Source organism: Panthera leo, chromosome D4 (genome assembly GCF_018350215.1).
Source record: "Panthera leo isolate Ple1 chromosome D4, P.leo_Ple1_pat1.1, whole genome shotgun sequence".
Classification (NCBI taxonomy): Eukaryota; Metazoa; Chordata; class Mammalia; order Carnivora; family Felidae; genus Panthera; species Panthera leo.
Window position 1 is genome coordinate 64,738,159 of NC_056691.1, and position 10,763 is coordinate 64,748,921.

Consider the following 10,763-nt stretch of genomic DNA (forward strand, 5'->3'; position numbering starts at 1 on the left):
AAGTTTTCCATTGATGTAAGTGGGGTGTTAAAGTCCCCTGCCATTATTATACTACTATTGATTACTTCCTATATGTTTGCTAACAGCTGCTTTATGTATTTGAGTGTTCTGATATTGGGTGCATAAATATTTATAATTGTTATATCTTCTTGCTGGATTGTTCCCTTTATGATTATATAGTGTCCTTATTTATCTCGTTACAGTCTTTGTTTTAAAGTGTATTTTGTCTGATATAAGTATTGCTACCCTGATTTTCTTTTCACTTCCATTTGCATGATAAATAGTTCTCCATTCCTTCACTTTCTTTTTTTTTTTTTTTTAATTTTAATGTTTATGTATTTTTGAGAGAGAGAGCACAAACAAGGGAGGGGCAGAGAGAGGCGGGGAGACACAGAATCTGAAGGAGGAGGCTCCAGGCTCCGAGCTGTCAGCTCAGAGCCTGATGTGGGGCTCGAACCCATGAACTGTGAGATCGTGATCTGAGCTGAAGTCAGATGCTTAACCAACTGAGCCACCCAGGTGCCCCTCCATTCCTTCACTTTCAATTTGCATGTGTCTTTTGGTCTGAAATGAATCTCTTGTAGGCAGCATATAGGTAGGTCTTGCTTTTTTATCTACTCTGTCACCCTGTGTCTTTTGATTCAAGTATTTAGTCCATTTACATTCAAGTAATTATTAATAGGTATGTACTTATTGCTATCCTGTTACTTGTTTTATGGTTGTTTTTATAGGTCTTTTCTGTTCCTTGCTTCTCTCACTCTCTTCTCTCATGGCTTTCTTTTGAGATATATTTGGATTCCTTGTTCTTTAGTTTTTGCTTATCTGTTACTGGTTTTTGATTTGTGGTTACCATTAGGTTTATATTACATCTTATGCATATAGCAGTCTATATTACGTTGATGGTTGCTTAAATTTGAATCCATTATTTTTCTCCCCTCCACATTTTAGGTATATGGTGTCATACTTTACATCCTTTTATTTTGTAAATCCCTTCACTGATTTTTATAGATATACTTCATTTTACCATTTTTGTGCTTCCTACTTTTCTTATTCCTGCTTATGGTCTTTTCTTTCCACCCAAAAAGTCCTCTTTAACATCTCTTGTAGAGCTGGTTTAGTGGTCATGAATTCCTTTAACTTTTGTTTGTCTGAGAAACTCTTTATCACTTCTTTTATTCTCATTGATAGCCTTGCTGGATAGAGTATTCTTGAGTGCAGGGTTTTTTTGTTTGTTTGTTTGTTTGTTTGTTTTTTGTTTTGGTTTTTGGTTTTTGGTTTTTTTTGGTAAAGATGCAGTTTAAAAAAGTATAGTTATTGAGAAGTAAGTTAACATTGGAATAAAGGCCAGAAAAGATGATAGAGGAGAAGGCCATTTTAATACGTGAAGAAAAATTAGAAGGTAAAGAAATCAGCAACTGCAAAAATCCCTGAGTACAAGTTTGCCTAGCATGTTCAAGAAACAGCAGCGTGGCCAAAGTAGCTGGTATAGAGTGAGGAAATCAATGGATGACGTCAGAGAGATTAAGGGAACGGGGGCAGGGATTTGTGGTACTTTTTAAGAATGTCAGGGGCGCCTGGGTGGCTCAGTTGGTTAAGTGGCTGACTTCGGCTCAGGTCATGATCTCGCGGTCCGTGAGTTCGAGCCCCGCGTCAGGCTCTGTGCTGACGGCTCAGAGCCTGGAGCCTGTTTCGGATCCTGTGTCTCCCTCTCTCTGACCCTCCCCCGTTCATGCTCTGTCTCTCTCTGTCTCAAAAATAAATAAATGTAAAAAAAAAAATTTATAAAAAAAAGAATGTCAGAACAAGACAGGAAGCCACTGTGCAGTCTGACAATCATGTGCAGGCACTGAACCATTAACTTAGAATACAAGTATGATGTCTTCGTGACTGTGCACTGTGCTAAGTTTTATAGTTGAGAGATAGATTACTTATGAGCCAGTAATTCCTGCTTTTAGAGCCTTTACAATGTGTTTGATTCAAGAATAATACATATGAAAATTTGAGCAGTAATTTAGTGTTAAACTACATGGGACTGTTAAAATGTACAATAAAAGTTGAGAGAATTGACATAGTATGGAATGGGAAAGTTATGGAGTATTTTACAAAGGAGGAAAGTTAGAAAATGGCTTTAGATAAAGGAGAAAAGGCAGATAAAATTTCCTAAATTTTCGGCAATGTCTTTTTCTCTCTCCTGCCTTCCTGCCTCCCTTTTTTTCTTCCTTCTTTCCTTCTTTTTTCTTTTAAGTTTATTTATTTAATTTGAGAGAGAGAGAGACTACATGTAGGCACAAGCAGATGAAGGACAGAGACAGAGGGAAAGAGAGAATCCCAAGCAGGCTCCACGCCGCCAGCACAGAGAACCATGAGATCATGACCTGAGCTGAAATCAAGAGTCAGACTCTTAACTGACTGAGCCACCTAGGCACCCCTTCCTTCTTCATCTTTTTTTTTGTTTCTTTCCTTTTTAATAAATGGTATGCTGACAGGAAGTTTGCCTAGAATAAGTGGATAATTATTAGCCAGGAAACCAGAATGTGAGCATTTCAAAAGGAGAAGCAAAGTCAACTGTGCAGAATGCTTTGAGAGGATGATATAATCATAGAAAGAAAAGTCAAGTAGCCAGAGGAATTGTCATCATAGAAATCACTGGTGACCTTGAGAGGACATTTTCATTGTAATTGAGAAAATAGAAGGCAATTAGAGAGGGTTGAAGAGTGACTGTGTTATTTAGCTTCTAGCAGACTTATCAAGATTAGATATCAAGAAAAGCCCTCATGATGCAAACTACGTAGATTTTTACCAAAAAAATTTTGTTGAACATTTAAAATGTATTGCTGAACTAACAAAACTGAGGGAAATCACGAAAGGACCCATTTAAAAAAACATTTTTCAGAAACAAAAATATAAAGCAAATTCAGACACCAAGAGTGTCCTGGGAAAAATACCAGTCCTCGGAACATAGATCTTTAGGAATGGACAGTCTTAATTAACAGCTGAACCTGAATGGGGTCCCTTGCAGTGGCTACAACTGCAGTGAAAGTGAGGAGGAAAAAAAAGTAGAGAAAAGAAAAGAAAACAAAAGAAGGAACATGTCTGGTTTACTCTAAATAGAAAATGGAAATAAAAGTCCTATCTGAGAATAAGTAATGATAGTCTTCTCTCAGTGGTCCTGAGGATAGGGTATTTAGTAACCTTAAGGTCAGAGAAACCTCAAGCCAAGATATTAAATGACAGTGGCTACAGATTAGTATTACCTAATGAAACCCAGCAGAATCAAACTCAGATTGCCTCCAGAGGAAAGCAAATCTGGCATAACTCTGTACTTAATTCTCAAAAATTAAATACCACAAAAACATATTTAGACACCAAGTAATCCAAATATTCACATAAAAATTAACTGTGTTAAATGTGTAAGCAAAAGAGTGACTGCATACATAAATGAGATACGGAAGGTTTCAAAATTCACCAGGCAGATTAAAAATCAAAGCAAAGATCTCTGGTTTAAATTGAAATGTAAAGAGCTTAGAAAATGTCACTCCCATTTTTACAAGACAAAGCTGAACAAACTGAAATCACAGAGCTCTCTTGGACTCATCAGAGACTTAAGGTTCATAGAAAACTGTACCCCGAGATCTGGATGTCCGTATGCTTATAGAGATGGGAACCAAGATCTGTTTATCTGGAACAGAAATCATTAGAGCCATAAACTAGTAGGAACATTTCAATAGTAATTTTGATGAGATGCTAGTAGAGGCCGAGTGTTACAAATGAAGTAGAAGAATAAAGGAAAGGGAATCCTGTGTTGGAAAATTAGTGTCAGTAGTGTATAAATTGGAATATATTGCCCAGATATGGGGAAGGAAAAAAAACTAGCTGAAAACATTTGTTAACATAAAGATCTTTCCCAGATGATACAGGAACCCAGGAGAGGTGTTCCTACCTTGTGTCTTAATTGAAATCAAGATAGGTTAAACAGAAATGACAGGAATCCTCAGAGAAATTGACAAATCAGCTTTGTGCTTATGATACAGGAAGAGCCTGGGTCAAATGGGTCACCTGAAAAGAGCTGAGGTCGGTAGTTTCAGGAAGAGATTCAAAGACTTGAAAGATGACAGCTCCCAAGAGATGAGAGAGGCTTTAAACAGTGATTTTGGCTGCAACCATAACTGATCCGAATGTGAAAACAAGTGGGTGGGGTATAGTTAAAAGGAGAATTTTGGATGTTCTCAAAAATCTCTAAACAGCCCTCCTCCCATAACAAACAGCATAAGATGCCACCAGTTTATGAGAATGGTGTCTGGAAGGATAAGAGCTCACACCAGAGGATTGCAATATATTATGAAAACCCAGGGAAGACTGCTTTCTCATTAGTGTTAGAGCAAGAAGATAAAGGAAAATAAAAGCTAGGCACTTGGAGCAGATGGTATAATGTTAATAAAAGATTGAGGATGATTAGAACACTTTGAAAGGAAGGCAATCTCAATATTTGCATCCATAATCTAATGAAACAGTTAACACATCTAAATCTTAGTCTATTTACTTTTGAATGCGAGAGAGAGACAGGACTCAGTGGGGAAGGGACAGAGAGGGAGACACAGAATCTGAAGCAGGCTTCAGACTCTGAGCTGTCAGAACAGACCCCCAACACAGGACTCAAAATCACAAACCCTGAGATCATGACCTGAGCTGAAGTCAGACACTTAACCGACTGAGCCACCTAGGTGCCCCCTAAATCTTAATTTTTTAATTGATAATACAGTGGATGAAGTTACTGATGATACTGTGGATAATACTGATGATATTTTGCATAGTCACAGAGAAATGTTAGTAGTTCAAAAGTATGTGCTTATTTTTGTACCATAATGCTGGTTTTCATGTGTATATTTTGGCTTTTGATTTCTGGTTTTTGTTGTTGTAATTATTAAACAACACAGTCACCACAGAAACTAAACATGGTGTAAGTGTGTGTTCTTTTGTGGCCCAATGTGTTTTTAATCCTTGTTTTAGTGTCTGAATAATGAATTATCAGAAAGGACAGGAATAAAAATGTAGAATATGGTATTTTGGTAATATTTTTACTTTCCAAAATTGCTTTTTATTTTTATTTGTATAAAAATTTGTACATTTATTTGTATAATTATTTGTATAATTTTTTTATATTTATTTGTATAAAAATTATTAAAATACTTTCACTTTGTTGTTAAATATATATCTAAACATGAAATACGAAGCCTTTAGACATTAAAACAGTTTGCTCTATTTTCTTTAATGAAATATGGATAAATTTCTTAGCCCCAAATCTTACATTAATGAACAGATCTTAGAATTAACATGATTTATAAAATTGATATATTAGTATTTAAGTAGAGAATAAATTATTTAGAATATTCCATGGTTCCAAACAAACAAATAATAACTAAATTTGATTTTGTATCCAAACTATGTATTACAGACAATTCCCAACTCAAAGCACTCATTAACACAAATTGTCAAAGTAGAAAGAATTCATAAATTAATCTTTTCTGTTTTCTTTTCCATCTCTCTTTATCTCCATTTCCTCCTTGTCTCTTCCTCCCTTCCTACCTTCCTACTTGCCTTCTTCCTGCCTTGTTCAAGGAAATCTACTAAACTGTCATTCTGTTTCCTTTAATTCCATGCCCAACCTGTACCCAAGCACATTTCATGGACATCAAAAGGAAGACTTTTGTTTAAAACTGAAAAACACAAGGGAAGCATTGAAGGGCATATGAATAAGGTGAATTTTAATATATATGGCTTGCCCCCTCTATGAATTATTAAAAAAAACCTTCCAGAATGAGTCCCATATCCGTGTATACAATTATTTGTCTGATGATCCAGATCCTTCTGATTTGAATTCTTTTGCCTTTTTTACATTGAGGTATAATTTTAACTATTAAAATGCCCATATTTTAAAGATATACCTGAATTAATTTTACTAATGTATATAGTCATGATTATATATATATATATATATATATATATATATATATATATATACTGAAGATTAGATATATAAACCACTGTGTGGGTATGTAGTTTTATGTCATTATGTTTTTGAATTATATTTCTCATATGCATAATTACTTTAAGCATTTTTATATATACTATTGTCCATGGGAATGTTCTCATCTGTGAAGTATCAAATCAAGTTTTTTTAACCAATTATAAAATTTCATGTCAATTTCATCTTTTCTTATTGATTTATACTTGTTATTTCTATATTATAAATAAGAATTTTCAGATATTCTCTCACACTCTGTCACTTGCCTTTTCATGTTTCCATTACCAACATAGTGTAAAAAATAATTTATTTTTATTTCATTCCTTAATATTTTATATACACTGTTCATATTTTATTGAATTAGTGCATTATTCAGCTTTCAATAGTGGGGAGTAGATAATATGACTTGTAACATTTTTTTATAATTCCACAATTATATAGATAATCCAACCAACATAGAAAGTTGTACATCATTTCTTTCCATCTTTATCTATTTTAGCTCAACAGTATGTGATTTCTCTAAGAATCAACATCAGGAAATTTATTCATAAAAAATAGGCTCTTTTACTTTACTTCAGGAACTGTGCTCCTTGATATGATGGCTATATATCCATTTTTCCATTCACTATATTTCCTAAGAGTGAACTGCAGATATCTCTGAAATGGAAGTTCTGTGAGCTTTGAAAGCAGGTGTTATTAATTTAAGCAAGAGGCAGAAAATGTTTAAAAAGTATTAACGGGGGAAATAAGGGCATATCTATCTCAGAGCTGGCAAACTACTGATTTATGACTTTCATTATGCTTTTACAATTAGAAAAAGAGTGTGAAACTTTGTGCTTAAATTATTATTTTTTTCTATGAGCAGATTTAGTTTTAGATAAACTCCATGAAATAGTCATGTTAATAATCTTACACAAAAAGAAGAATCAATAAAAAATTCCCAATGAGGTTTGCTTTGTTTTCTGTTACATTCTCTTTCATTTCCTTTCTTGAAAAGTCATAATACACTAGAATAATTGAATCTAAATTATTCATGCTTTTTCTACCTCAGCTAATTTTTCAATAAAATAACTGGAATATATAAACTATGCACATAATTTCCCTGTGAATAGTGATTGGAAGGCAGAGTTATTATATTTTTTAGCAATACCATTTTTCTGGATGTTCCAGAAACTTCCTAGCAAATATAATCATTCAGCAAATATTTATTTAGTGCCTAGTAATTTCAAGGTCCTATGAGAGCCAGAAAGATAAAAAGATATTCCCCATCTAAAGGGGAAAAAATGATACCAAGCTAAAAGAAGAAGGTTGTACAAATTATACTATAGAGGGTGGTATAAGGGATACAATGTCCATGCAAAAAGTTGAAGTGATGCAAGAAGATAAATGCACAGATTACAATGAGGACACTAAAAATAGGAAGAGCCATTGTGACATGTTTAGAAAATAGAGGGAATGCTTAAGAGGGAAGGCTTAACTCGTTCTTGAAATTTATGTTGGTTTCAGGCAATTGGTCTTAGAGAAGATACTCTAGCTAAGGCAGAGGACATGTGAAAAGTCATAAGATTATGAACAGGGATAGAAATCTTAGGATCTTACGGTTAATTTCGTATATCCTGATGCATAAGTTTGGGGACAAACAAAGAATGAGTAGGATTGCCTGTGGCCAATCTGGATTTTATCCTGAAGAAGATGGGGATATCATTATGCAGAAATATAATGTGTCTATTTGGAATTTGAGTTAGATCGCTATAGCCAGTGGGTGGTGAAGATAGCAGGCATAATAAATAGACTGGTAAATTACCACAGAAGCTGAAATTTAGAGTTCATCTTCTCAATTCATGTCCTAGGCTTTACAAGTAGCAGAATGATCAACTCTGTCATCTGAAACTATCCTGCTGACATTGCCATTAAAACAGTTTATGTATCCCTGCACACAACAGACAGGTTCATAGGAAGTAATACTACTAGATGCCAACACCCCCACCTAATTGCTGGTCTCTAGAAACTATTTCCATCAGTCCATGCTGTTTTTTCTGAGGATCACTATATGTGGGTAGTTGAACAAATGCCACATGCAGGAGTAATGGACTTTAAAACTAACAAAATTACATCAAAATAACAGAAATAACAAGGACAAACATGGAGTAAGGGGGATGCTAACAGGGTGACCATAAGCAATGACCACAGTCTGAGAAGGAAAAATTTAAAGAAGTGGAAGAAGGGAGGACAGAGGGAAGCTTATGTTAACAAAATCAATAAGATCCTAGACTTTTACTTCCCTCTTTATTTTATATTTTTTCCAATGTATGAAATTTATTGTCAAATTGGTTTCCATACAACACCCAGTGCTCATCCCAAAAGATGCCCTCTTCAATACCCATCACCCACCCTCCTCTCCCTCCCACCCCCCATCAACCCTCAGTTTGTTCTCATTTTTTAAGAGTCTCTTATGCTTTGGCTCTCTCCTACTCTAACCTCTTTTTTTTCCCCTTCCCCTCCCCCATGGGTTTCTGTTAAGTTTCTCAGGATCCACATAAGAGTGAAAACGTAATTTTAGACTCCAAAGACAATATACTCAGGTTTACCTGGAATTCACTGGTCTACCACATGAATTTGTTTCTACCTGTTCCACTGTCACTCAATCTAATTCTCAGAAATAGCCATGAGGAGAGTACTCAATACAAATGTTCTTTAGAAAAAGAATATATTAGGGCACCTGGGTGGCTCAGTTAAGCGTCCGACTCTTGATTTCAGCTCAGGACATGATCTCACAGTCCATGAGATTAAGCCCCATTTCAGGCTCTGTGTTATCAGTGGAACCTGCTTGGGATCCTCTCTCTCTTCCTCTCTCTGCCACTCCCCAGCTCATTCTCTCTCTCTCTCTCTCTCTCAAAATAAATAAATAAACTTTTAAAAAAGGGAGGAGATTACAAGTGCAATATAAGGATCAAGGATGTAAACTTGTATCCTTATAAAAATAGATTGACTGTCATGGGAACAGGAAGATACAGAAACTGAAAGAATGAGAAATGCTGTGATGGTGGAGATATGTGGACTCAGAGACCTAGGATTATTCATCTTTGTATTTCAATACCTGACATAATTCCAGGCACATAGAAGGTACTTAGCAAAGGTTCACCGAATCAATGAATTGGGAATGTTCTTTAGCATACTGAATGACCCTCAACCATATACTATGATTGCTTTATTTTTATTGTTGTGATGAAGAGGAGGGGAAAGATAGGGAGAGTAGGTACCACAAGCTTAGTGCAATTGGATTTGTCCAACCTGGTTAGAACAGTTTTTGTTTTGTTTTGTTTTGCTGTAATTATAGCACATAAGTTTAAAATGGTCATTATCAAATGGCTATAGAACTCTAAAGAGTAGGATGTTGCTATTTTCTTAAATACCAAACATGCTATGCGGTCTTTCATTTGCCTTTTAAGATTCATTCTTCATCTTCTCATCGGATTGCCCCAGAAAACTGACCTCCATTGATTAAATTGGCTGGTTCTTTTGCCTTCTGGCTTCCTATTGGCTTCAGGCAAATGGGAGCACCATTAAAAATTGTCAGTAAGGAGAAGGGGATAAGATCACAGTTCATGTGCCTCTGGCACTTGTTCTGCAGGTCATCTAGGATTGGCTGCATTCCAGTTAGGGGCTGTCTTACCTTCCACTCTATCCCGTGTCTTTTTATGCCTGGGAGGATACATAGCCTCACTACTGCTAGCCCAAATTGCTGCAATATCCCTGTGATTTCTCTACACCATACAGAAATGTTTTATTATACTCTGCAAATTATTCAGTCCTATTCTGACATTCATTTTGTGGTGGATACATGTGATAACCAACATTAATCTAATACATCTAATTTGACATTAATTTGGTAAAATAGTCAACATATTTATAATTAATCTATTTTAAAGCATACACAAGTAGAACTGTTAAAGCTATGGTAGTTTTTTTTTTTTTTTTTTTTTTACTTTTAGAATCCTAGTGTCATTCGTTTATTTAAATTCCTCATTGGATGGCTGACAATCTATAAAAGATACAGAAACATATAATCCTAGCATGGATTATGTGAGAAATCAATAATGTTGGCTGCTAAGAACAGAAAATATACCTAAATAGAAATAACTGTGAAAGCAGTGCCATTCAGTTTCATAAGTGACATTTATAAATGAGTTTAATAGAGAGAACAAGTGTAAACTATTCCAGATCCAATAAAGATATGATTCATAACCCTAAAGCTCTGTGTTTTCAGGTTATCTGTCTTCAAATATATAAAAATAGGCATTATAAATTTGTGAATTTATAAGTTATGAATATAGTTATAGAAATAAGAATATTTTCTTAATTTTCAAGGGAAATCATCTTGGAAGTTTAGTACTTAGGTCAAAAATGATATTAAATAGATTATATAAAAGATGAACCATGTCTATAACATCATATATATGTGTTTATATATATATATACATATATATAAATCTTTATAAGAAAATTATAGTTTAGATGAGTGTTATTTTTTCAAATTAGAACAAGTTTTATTTAGATTCTTAAAATTTATTGCTACAGGGCTTTCCTGTCAATTTTTATTTACTATCAGACTAAATTCAGCATGAAAATTTTAGAGATGAAAGGCTATTAGAACAACAGTACTTGAATGAATGACACTTTGAAAAATTAAAAACACTACTTATTGAACAAGCACTTTAATTTTCTTTTTAATTTATATATT